The following is a 12753-nucleotide window of genomic DNA, read 5'->3' as shown; positions in this document are numbered from 1 at the left end:
CATTGGTTGGCCTGCTTCTCTGTCTTACTCTGCATTAACACAAAGTAAAATCAATGCTTAATCAGAGATTGGATATAGTCCAGACACCAATGAGTTTTGACTCCTGGTCTATACATATCAGCCAGTGTAAAATTCCATCTTGAAATAATAAATATGACCCACCTCTTATAGAATGTCAGGCACTACTTTTCTTCAGAGCTGAAGGCTCGGTGCTGCTTGTTTGTTTGCTGTGTCAAAGCTAATAAACACGTTAGTCTCTCTGTGGCAATTCACATGCTGCACAAAAGCTCTTTTCTTTATGGGGTTCTTCTATTTCTTAATTGGCACACCACTGCCTGAGTCACTATAAATAAACCTCTCATCCAGTGAATATGCTGGAAAACTGTGAGTGAAAAGAATGAGCACAGCCGATGACTTCTTTAATAGACTTGTAGTCTCTAAGTAAATACAGCTGCATAAATAAAACAGGGAAAATAAAACAGGTCAGAGAGAAGGAAGGTCCGACAGTGGATATGTTCTTGATATTGACTGTAACCAGTGGAATATCCAAAACTTCATATTCTTTTTCCTTTTAGAAGAGGGACCAAATGGCATAGATTTAAGGGAGTGGACAGTAAAATATTTCAGAAGGTTATTCTGGGTTTAGATTTCATCTTTGGTATTTACTGTGTCACTGTGCCTCAGTTTCTTCATTTATAAAATTAAGGTGTTGGATTAGATGTCCATTAAGGTCTCTTTTACTTCTAAATCTATTATCCTATAATTTCTTCTCTCTATGTTATAGTGTCAACAGCTCTTCAGAAGAGACTTCTTTCTTTCATAAAATTTCCTTGTAACACTAGGTTTAGGTTCAAAGGTGAGCCGAAACCAATTCCTAGAGTCAGTTGTTAAATTTTAACTGTGAACATTTACCTGTTGGAAATTGATAAATGCTACAAATTAATTTATTTTCCTTTTGATTGCATAAACTTAGGAAAGTGATGGGGAAAATGTTAGCAATTCATATTAAACTTACAAGTTTGTCATACAATACACACTTTTTTTTTAAGAGAGCCAGTTAGTAAATATTTACCAGAATGCTCCTGGCAGTTCTTATCCTTGTACCATGTCTCACAGGCAGCAATTATTTTTTCTTCCTTACTGAAGTGGAAGGCTATTAGACTCAAACATTATCACATAAAGTCTTGGCATTCAAGCTTGCATAAAAATGGAAGCATGTATTTAACTTCAAAATGATTTTGTTCCATCAAACATTGTAATCCTTAAACTACTCAGGATGTGTAATACATACATACATATACACACATATATGCATATACACACATATCTATATGTGTACATATAACTATATATCTATATCTCTCTATACAAAATCTATATCCATATCTATATCTATATCTATCTATCTATCTATCTATCTATCTATCTATCTATCTATCTATCTATCTATCTATCTATCCATATCTCGGCAGTTAGGTGGCAAAGTGGATAGAGCACCAGGCCATGAGTCAGGAAGGCCTGAGTTCAAATATGACCTGAAACACTTACTAGTTCTGTGATCCTGGGCAAGTCACTTAACGCTGTTTACACCTTAGTTTCCTCTTCTGAAAAATGAACTTGAGAAGGAAATGGCAAACCACTCCAGTATCTTTGCCAAGAAAACCCCAAAAGGGGTCATGAAGATTCAGACATGACTGAACACCACCAAATATGTGTATTTATAACTGTTAAAGAGAAAGGACTGCTCTGATATAACATGAGAAGAAGTAGAATAAGTAGGAATTTGGTAGGCACATGAACATGACAAATGAAAAATCCAAATTCTAATGCAGAATTCTAGATCTACTAGAGAATCCTTCTCTAATTTCTGTAAATATGTGAGATTTCATCATATGTAGGAAAGTGTTTCATGTGTTTGTTTAGAGAATAATGAGAATGAAGACTTTGATCAGTTTTTAGAACACTAAAACAAAAATAATATCCCTGTCCCAAAGGTAAATAAAATCAGTTATAAAATGAGCCTTGTTTCTGAAGGGATAGTCAAAATCCACAAATTTTATCTATATTTTGTAACCAGAAAATATAGTGACTTCTGATCTGGGGCTGTGAATGTTTACATTCAGAATTTCTATTAACTGTCTCAAATAGATGATGAATTCTATTTATGATTTGCATAAAAGAAGATTACACATATATTGAATATAACAGTAGGGAGTCCCCCAGAAAGAATATGGATATGGAGGGCAGCTCTGTTTCTGGCTCTGCTACTAACTGTGGGAACCTGAGTAAGTCATTTGCTTTTGCTGGGCCTCTTTCCCCCATCTGTCTACCCTAACTACCACTTACGATGTTGCAATAATAAAATGATATATTTCAGAAGAAACCTTTGGGGGTTAAGTGCTATATAAATGAAAAATGGTTTATTTCACTGGCATGCTTTAATATGACAAAAATTAATAAGGTATACTTGCATAATTTTTAAATAAAATTATAAGTTCAGACATATAATATTGTTATTATTACAATTCTATATGTGCATGTGAATCTCTTTGAATATGAATGTAGAGAGTTCACTCTCCCCAAAATGCAGTTAGGAGATTGTACTTTAGTACAACTCAATTTAACAAGCATTTATTTAGCAATCACTGTGTTTAAGGCACAGTGCTGGGCTCTGACGATGCAAGGACACAAAGGAAACAATTGCTAATGTCCATTATTTTAAATACTACTCTGAGCATGGAGTTGACTTGTCTATATAATACATAATATTATTCTTGCTTTTGATATTCAAAATTAATTAAATCAGCAGGACTAGTACTTCAGTTGGTGTTCTGGTAGAACTTGATAGGATGAAAAAGATTCATGTGTGATACTGCAAGATGCCATTACTAACACTTTTATGATATCAGAACTAAAGATATTGGTGTTTTGTCTAATTTTTCCTCTTGTCTACTTTAGATCTTTCTTTCTCTCTCCCTTTATCCTTTCCTGTCTCTCTCCCTATCTCCTTTCCTTTTTTCATCCCTCCCTTTTTCCCTTCCTCTCTCCCTCCCTTCCTTCTTCCCTCCTTCCCTTCTTTCTTCCTTCCCTCCTCTCTTCCTTTTCTTTTCTCTCTTCCTTCTTTCCTTTCTTCCTCTCTCCCTCTTCCCTTCCTTCCTTCCTTCTTTCCTTCCTGCCTTCCTTCCTTCCTTCTTTCCTTCATTCATCACAAAACAATAACTATGTTAATGTGAGAAATGGGAAATGAGATTTCTGGAAACTAGGAGGGTGGGACAGCTTTTTGTTTGTTTTTGTAGATTTTTAAACATATTTTAAAAGCCATTAATAGGAGAAAAAAACCTTAATCTTACTCTGTGTGCTAGTCTATAGCCTTCTTGTTAGAAGCAGCACTACTGTCACCTCCAAATGCTCATACTCATGAAAAGGTTGCACAAAGAGCAATGCAGAAGTGTTGCACCATAGTAATTTCTAAAATACACTCCTTATTTGTAAGAAAATAGCTGCTGAACTTCTCTTCTTGGCTTTTTCCAAATATCCATTGTATTTTCTTCATTTCAAGGGCATGAAAGATAATACTTTCATCTTCTTCTCCCAGTCCCTCTCCCTGGGATATTGATAATAAATTAGATTCTATGGTTAAATTACTTTGAGTCAGCTGTAGGAAGCCATATATAAATTCAAAGTGGCATTATTGTAATGCATAACTAATCCCCCTACCTGAAGACCTACTGAAATGTCTTATTCTTTTGTGGAGGTGCCCCTTGGTTCCTGAAGGTTATGCCTGCTGAGCAGAAGTCCTGGTTGCTTCTTTAAATTTGGAAAGGCTCAGCCATGGATTGTCTCTCTCTCTCTCCTGGGCAGAAGCTTCAGCTAATCTTGGACAGGCTCATCACCAGAAGTTAGGTCACCAGGTCATATGGTTGGCATTATTTTGGGGGGAAGAGAGTGGGGTTTGCAACACAACTCATTAAAACATCTACTAAGACTTGGGGATTTTACATTCTTTTTCAGTGGAAAAGATACCCACACTGATGATAGCATAAGTACTTGGAAATAATGAAGAATTTTATCCAATTCTCAGTTGTTGATAAAGAAATCCCTTAAGAACAACTCCCTTTGTTGATGAAAATATTGATTTTCTTTTTATTTGAGTAGCAAGATGAAAGAAACCAATGAGTAGCAAAAAAATGTATTATGCTATTTTGTGAACTACATATTGATAGGGAAGTAACCACTTGCTTCTAATTTGTGAGTTTGCCATCTAATCTTAAGTAATAGAGTTCTAAGGAGTAGTTTTAACATCAGTATGAAGTGCATGTTGGAAGCAGTACAATATTACTTTATTTCTTGAAATAGATGGGGAGCTGTGTGAACTAGTTGTAAAGCCCGTTTCTATTTTTGTTTTCAGCGATTGCAGGCTATCAAGAAAACCGAAAAGTGGGAGCAGCCAGGATTTTCTACAGAACAAAACAGTTAAAATTATATAGAACCAAAACAAAGCATATATGAGGACATGCTAAAACATATGGCTACCCATATGTCTCTGATACCCTTCTGACCCTGGATTAGATCCTGTTACTTGAAGAAACCTCCAATAAGTAGCAAATGGCTGGAGAGTTGACCAAATCTATTGATGGGTAGTATTGAAATGTTTTTATATTTTCTTTATTTGAAAAACATTATAAATGTAGGAGTTCACTGAATATTTGAGAAATTATTCAGTTAGAAATCATATTAAAATTTTTACCCTTGAAATCCCCTTGGTTTTTAAATAAAGAGGCAAAAAGTGATACAGTGGATGAAGTGCTGGACCTGGAGTCAGAAAGACAGTGATTAAAATCCTGTTTCTGACCTTTACTAGTTACATGATTCTAAGTAAGTGATTTATTCTCTCTGGACCTCAGTTTCTTCATTTGTAAAATGGAGGTGGGGTGGACTGGATGACCATTAAAGCCTCTCCCAGCTTTACATTTATGATACTATACTCAGGATAGAAAATGTATTATTTCCACAACTGCTAAATAATATGCAATGCAAACATTTATAATAGTACGTAAAAGGCATATTTTAAAATAGAAATTTAGCCTAATGTTTCACATAGGTTCATAAGAAGATGTCAAAAGTCAAAATTTGAATACTAAATCTCATATTTACATAGATTTATGTTGTAGCTTCTGATACATATTGGCATGGGAAAAGAAATTGCCCCCAAAATATAATAAAAACCATACTTAAGAGTTCTAACATGGATTCATTTAAAGGATCATTCTTCCTTTTTCAAAGCACATTCTATGTTCATTTAATTTCTCTACATAGGCCTTACAAGAAAAGTAAATCAAATGGACAGTCAGTATGCATAGTCCTTACACAGACTTAAAAGCACCCATAAATAAAAATGTACTGAAGTCAATGCTGCTTTCATTGGGGATGCTCAGAATTGGAAAAGTTATGTCATCGATTGCCCCAGGTGTTCAGCAGAAGGATGATCTTTTAAAAAATGGATAGATTTTAAACTATATCTGTCTAGGAAGTAGGAAGAAGCTTAGAGAGAAACTATTAGCCAAATCATGGATATGGCTACCATGTAGCCAATATTCTATTTAACATCTGCAGGTATTATTATTTCAGAAGACTAGAGGAATTCCTGTTACTATGTTGTAATGGTAAGGAAATTTGAAGATCCTCCTTGCCCCTTAATAAGCCTAAAGGAATATGAAGACCTTCCCTGCTTTGAAAATAAACTCTGCACCCTAATAGGCTGATTGTAATCACATGGAACCTGTGGTGGGAGGAGTTTGCTGAAGAGGGGAGCAGAGCTCACAGGAAGCTGGGAGTCAGAACAGCTAGATGGTGGGAGGAGAGAGGACAGCAGGCAAGCAGATAGGTTTGTGAGTATTGTTGGTTTGTGGGAAGGCTAAAGGATGCTGTGGCTCTCTCTGCTGTTGTGGCTTATTAACTTTGTTGCTACTATGATGGATTCAGTTTACTGGTTTGGGGATTTGGTTTTTTGGTGTCTGAATAAATGTTTTGCTTCTCTCTTCTATATGGAGTATCTTGTGATTGAGCACCATGCGGGTATATTTATAGTGACCATAGGCACTGTGACTATTGCATTGGTGCTATGTATGTTAAATAGAAAATAGATTTTCACACAGTAGGAGCGTAATAAAAAGACTAACACTAATCAATGGATTATTGTCTTAGGTAGTTTTCATTAGGTAAGCACCCAGTAGTATGGGTACTAATTAAAGTCATAAGGGATTTTGAAGTTTTTAACTCTGAAAACCTAGCGCAGAGGCAGACCATTTCCTTAATAAGGCACTCAGTAAGGCTTCTATGACATATATAGATACTTAAGTAGAATCCCTCTCATATTTATATAATTTGTAACAGTAAAGTTGTTATGTATGCCCAAACTTGATTGATTAGAAAGTTTCTTTAATATCCTAGACAATTCAATATTGTTCATTGCCTTTTGAGTAATGACAAAACCAAGTACACAAATATAAAGCAATCATTGTAAAACATTTTTTCCCCTTAAAAACCAAAATGAAACTATTCTGTTCAAACTAAGTTTAAAATATTCAGAAAGCAGAAGAAAACAAAGCCACTTTGAGCACATAGGGTATGGATTTTTGTTTTGTTTTGCTTTGACTGAAAGGAGGAAAGAGGAGATACAAGTGCTAGAGGTAGATGAAGATAATAAATATATATGGTCCACTAGCCAGAAATGGTTTGATGGCCAAGTAGAAACTACCTAGTCTGTATAATCTCCGAAATGAGCATTCTAGTCCTTAAAGGGCTCAGATCAGGTCTCATTCTGCCCTATCTATCTATATTGAATGACATATCTATGTTCTTTTGGTTGATTGGGAAGTTGGATGGGAAATATGGGCTTATTGTAGAAAAAAATATGGAACATATTTAAAGTCAGAATACTTTGTTCCATTTATATGTTAAGGCCAAATACATTTGCTTAGTTGAAAAAAGAAGTTGTTTAATAAAAAGTCCAGGAAATGAGATAACTCTTGAGTATTAGTCCTTATGGTTGAAGAGCATATGCTAGTCACATATAAATATTTGTAATGCTAACTTTGTTGTTTGTTTAAATTATTTAGATTGATTTCAATGTGTGCTTGGGTTGAACTTTTCAATAATTGAGTAATCTGAGTGCGTACTTATGATATCTGATCCTCATTACTTAAATACCCTATAACTTCAATAGATCTGTGATGTTAACCATGGAGATCATCCCTCCAGCATTGTAAATCACAATTCTTCTATACTTTCTCATTATTTGAGGAGCTTGTCTATGACTTTCTATACACCCACCATAGATAATCCACACAACATGCTCAATGGCTTCCTCTTGGTCTCTTAATATTTTGTGGGTACAAAGAAATATATAGGGTATCTTTCAGTTATAATTCACTCTTGTCTCATGAATGGTCCCACCTTCTTATTTGGTTAAACACTACCATGATAGGCACCTAGGATAGACACAGTGAGAAAGACCTAATTTAAATTTTGCCTTAAAAACTTAATTACTGTGTTACTCTGGTCAAGGCATTTAGTTGTTGTCTACCTCAGTTTCCCCATTTATGAAGAGAGGATAATAATAGCACCTACCTCCCAGGATTCTTATGAAGATCAGATGAGATAATCTTTTTAAAATACCTTGTAAATATTAAGTTGTTATTATTATCTGTTATTGTTATCATCATTGTGATAACTCTTGCTTTTATGCAACTCTTCATTGGTAGCATGTTGCACCCTATTCCTACTCATTATGGATTTCTTTTTTTAAATTTTTTTTGTCTTTATTAATTTGCTTGTTTACTTTTAGTTTACAAGATTCAGTTCCTCAATCCCTTGAGTTTCAAATTTTCTCCCCCTTTCTCTTCTCCCCCTCCCCAATTATGTATTTCTACATTGAATTTTGGGTGATCTGCAGCAATATTGATTCTTTAGTATTTTGTATTCTGTGACTTGTAAATATACAGCATCTCTGGGAGAATTTTGATGTTAAAGATATGAATCTTTGGTTCAGGGTTTTGCCATGTCTGTTTATCCTTCAATATGGGCATTGGCTTTTCTGATAGAGGAAAGGTAATCAAGGAAAGGAAGATGAAGCTTTCTTCCCTATCATGAGCACTGATACACTTTCAGTCAGGTAGACAGGATTATGGGCCCAGAGGATGCAAGTACTCAAGAAATCTAAAAAATGTAGAAGATGATTGTGGTACCTATAACAAAATCTGTAGGCACACTAATAATCTGAGCAGATCTTTGAGGAATACAAGGAACAAATATTTCTTTTTGCTTTAGCATTGTATGGACTCACATGATCTCAGGGTCCCATCCCTACTTAAAGCATGTGGAAGATAGCTTGGAAAAGACTGTTGTAACATGGGTATGAAATATAGCTCTTTTGTAGATGCAATTTACTTTTAGTTCCCCTTTGTTTTTTTAAATATTTTTACTGATATCTCTAGTATTTGCATTGTCTAGATTTCCACCTATATTCCTTTCTCCTTTCCCAGAGAGCCACCCTTACAAAAAATTTTTTTGAAAAAAAATAGCAAAAATCAATCTATATAAAATCCTACCTGATTTTAAATACATTTTTGCACCTGTGTACTCCCCCATCCCGCCCCTACTCCATCTCTGCAAATGAATGAGAGCTGTCTTCTCATATCTCTTATTTGGGCAATTTACTTTTCTAATCTCCTTTGTTCTTGGAGGAAAATCACAATCTTTCTTTATGTAAGCAAGGCTCATTCCCTAAATATAATGTTTCCATTCAAATTAGTGGACATCATCTCATCTTGTGGAATTCATAAGAGTGCTGTAAGATGAGAACTTGACACAGTGATAACATTTTGAGTAAAACGACTAGAAATGTTTCCAGTTCAATATTAAGGGATAGTATTTGGGATTGTGAGATTTTTTTTTGCCCTGAACTAAGTACATACCCCTCTTTTTTGTGACAGTGCATTTGTAGCATTACATGTAAATGACTCATTTGGTGTCTGATAGAAACCAGATTATGGTAAACAGATGATACAGTAAGTGCTCTATTTAATGCAGGACAAATCTCATGGGTGACTATGAATAAAAAAGCTCCAATGAGGAGCTTTTTCTTTTGTTTGGTTCCTCAGTAAGGGGGCATCATGCTCTCCCCTCAGCCATATTGGCTCTCTATGATGATTAACAGTGCCAAACAGAGAATATTTAAGGAGAAGTTGTCTGCAAACCTCAAATTTAGTGTCTGGAACCTGGATTCTTGTTTTTGAAACAGTAACTATCAGTAGCATATCACAGACAATGTTGCAAAAAGCTCTTCGAATGTTTTATTTCCTCAAAATGATCTGAACTAAATTAATGTGTTATTCCCTGTAGGTTAACCAAGATTTCTGTTTATATCATGGACACATTATTAAGTTATTGCCATTCTATTTGTATAAATGTTTATGTTTGCACATTCTTTTCTGTTCTGTAGAGTCACGGGACTGTTTCTACATGTACATGTAATAAATTATGCTGATTTAAATTGTACCAATAATTGGAACTATTGTACCTAGATTGGCACATTCCTACATTGGCATATTCCTACATTTGCTTATTACCTTCTCCTCCTCCCCCTCCCCCCTTGTAGCTTGTGGTCATATAATGCCAAGCAGTGTAATGCATTTTTCTGGCATATAAATTAAAACAGGTCACCAGGCACTGTCTTATTGTGGTTGCATTTACCCACACTTTTTGGTGTTATTTGGCAATCTGTCATTCATAAAATATGTAACTATATTTACACTATCATCCATCAGAAATTTAATCTTCTTCATTTAATTCTTCACCTTTTCATGAGGAAATGTATATTTAAAAAGAATAAAAAGGTAAATACTTCTTCACAAATATTGGAAGATACATTAATTGATCTATGACCAGTTTGAAGAGTTTGTTATTTAAGTGGTTTTGTTAAAACACACTCTGATTGAGAGATTGATCTGTCATCATGTGTTATAGAATTCTACAGAGACACAAATGAAAATTGTTGGAAGTCTATACTCACCACAAATACAGTGGAGTGTTTATTAAACTTTCATATTGTGTAAAACCTCAGAATTCCTTCAGCCTATGCTAACAATTTTTTCCTACTTGGACTAGGAGTTAGCTAATAGAGGAAGTGATGATCATTCTAGAAAGACAGATTCTAAAGATCTGATTGGTTTCTTTGCTTCCATTCTCTCCCCTTCTCCAGTCCATCCTTAGCACAGTTGCCAAAATAATCTTCCTAAGCTATAAACCTATCCCTTAAAAAAAAAAAACTTCTAGTGTTTCCCTATCACCCATAAAATTAAATACAAATTGCTTTGTTTGGCTTTCAAGACACCCTGCTGATTCGTTAGACCTTTCTGACTTTATTTAAAATTACTCTTCTTCATGGATTTTGTATTCAAGTTACAATGGATTTTCCTAGTTACTTAAAGAACTCAAAATGTCTTTTCCTACCTCATACACACATACAGACAGACACACACATATATATGTGTATATATCTATATGTTTGTAGTGATAATGAAAGGCTTATGGCCTCAGGCAAATGCCTCATCAAGTAGGAAGATTCAAAGAGAGTTCAAGGGGCTTCCTCAAGCCCTGTACCCCATCACCTTGTCCTCTTGCCTTTCAAAGGGAGAAACAAACCTTTCTAAGTTATTTAGCATTTTTAGATTCTCAAATTGTTTTCCTCATGAAAGTTCTATGAAGTGAGTTATAAAAGTATTATTTTTCTTTTACAGTTGAAGAAACTGGTATGCTGAAATGTTGAGTAATTTGCCCAGGATGACAAAACTGGTAAGTAATATGGAACAGAAATCCAAACTCATATCTTCTTGTCTTCCACGGTGTAAAGCCAATCATGAGTGACTTTCTTGAGGACTACTGCTGTGAATAACTTTAAGGATCTAATCACATAGTATAGTGAACTCTCTATTTATTCAGCAATAAACTAAAGCAAAACATTTGAGAAACTAAAGCACAACATTCACAAGAACACAACATAACAACTCATTACTAAAGTGGCCACATAGTCTTAAACAAAACATATTATTCGATAAGTCATAATCTCCTCAATCAATAAAGAGTACCCAAATCAAGTCTTCTTTCATCTTGACTCCAGGCTGACTTCTAATCATCCTTAAGGGGTAGTGGAAAGTACAAAAACTATCCACCCCTAGGTCATCAGTCAGCCCTGAGTACCCAAGTAAAATCTCCTTTCATCTTAACTCAAGGCTGACTTCCAAATCCCATGGTCCCTCTTCCACACTCCCAGATCTTGCCTGGATTCATCAGACTGTTGCCTGGATTCACAGGTAGGCACCTCTTCCAGCTCTTGCTTGGATTCACCCAACTGCTGCCTGCATTCACAGGTAGGCAGCTCTCTACACCTGTTACACATCACAGCTCATAGGGATTGCTCCACCCCAAGCTCTTTACAGTTTCTGTTTCTAGGAAAACAAAGCTCAATAGGGCTACAACAATGTTTACACACATTGCCGGCACTATCATCTCAATTCACTTTCTGTCTGAGAAATTAACACAAATCAACAGACAGAATGCTTCTTTCTGACAAAGTAACCCAATTCAACACACAGAATGCTTCTGTCTGACAAAGTAACACCAACACAGAGCAAGAGACAGAACGACAGAGTGCCAACACCACAAACATTCTCTCTCTGAGCTCTGCTTGGTTCTATCTCATGCTCAAGCTTTTATCTGCTCTGCTCCTTCCTGTTCCACCCTTCCTGTTCTGCCCTTCATGTTCTGCTCTTTTGGCAAGCTCCTCCCACCATGGGCTCCATGTGATGATGTGAGACCTATTAAGTTCAGGGAAGGTTTCCAAACTCCTTTGGCCCTATTAAGGGCAACACAATGTATACTGTTTCTAACAAGACTTGACACAAAGATGAGACTCAAAGGCACTTGAATAGCTGAAACAGGAAGCTAAGTACTACATTGCTTGTCATTACACAAAGGCAAAGCTTTTTCTACTAGACTATACCATCTAAGGTATAAATGAAGAAGTTTAATACTTGCTAATGAGAGTGAATCTTGGATTGGTCAAATGGATAGAGCTTTATTATTTTGGTTGTTGTTCTTTTGATCAGGGAACATTGATACTCTTTGCCTACAATTAGTTTTAATCATTCCACTAGATGGTAGGTTAATAGTCCCAGTATACTTGACTATGGTCAGTCCTGTGTAGTCTAGTAATCATGTTAAGGAAAAAAAGAGACAAATAGAAGCCTTTCCAAAAGATAGTAATCAGGGTGGTAAATGGACTGGAGAATATGTTATGTGAGGGCCAGTTCAAGGAACTAGGGAAGCCTGAAGGAGAAGGAACATGAGGGCGGATGTGATATCTTTCTCCAAGTATTTGTGGAACTTTTATATGAAAAGAAGTGTTTGACTTTTTTTTTAATAACTTTGCTCCATAGTATAGAACTAGGAAAAGTGGGTGGGAGTTCTACATAGACAGACTGTAGCATTTTATAAAGAATACTATTAATTAGAGTCATGTAAGAGTATAATGAGTTGCCTCCACAGTTAGGAGGTTCTTGAGCGTTAGAGGCCTTTAAGCAGCGTCCATGTGTTGGGCATGTTGCAGAAGAGATATTTCACAAAATCAGTCATTCGGTCAATAAGTAGTTACTACCTACTGTATACCAGGTACTGTGCTAGCTTCTGAAGTCT

General features: G+C 35.5%; 1 long non-coding RNA gene across 12 annotated transcripts in view; it reads left to right on the top strand.

The window, feature by feature from the left end:
• The window catches only part of LOC138166558 (uncharacterized), a 552457-nt gene that overhangs the window by 490819 nt on the left and 48885 nt on the right, over positions 1-12753 (top strand). For 11 of the 12 annotated variants that reach the window (XR_011169622.1, XR_011169629.1, XR_011169625.1 and 8 more), the window contains one exon: positions 10800-10854. This is a non-coding gene — a long non-coding RNA (uncharacterized lncRNA). Of the gene's footprint in view, positions 1-4408; positions 4638-10799; positions 10855-12753 lie in introns of all 12 variants that reach the window. The other variant, XR_011169627.1, reaches the window with a different exon arrangement.

The sequence above is a fragment of the Petaurus breviceps genome, unplaced genomic scaffold, assembly GCF_028583685.1.
Source record: "Petaurus breviceps papuanus isolate PSGF00001 unplaced genomic scaffold, PetGlider_PUasm1.0 224, whole genome shotgun sequence".
NCBI classification, from domain to species: domain Eukaryota; kingdom Metazoa; phylum Chordata; class Mammalia; order Diprotodontia; family Petauridae; genus Petaurus; species Petaurus breviceps.
Note: the sequence above shows the minus strand (reverse complement) of the source record. Positions and strands in the feature narration are given on the sequence as shown.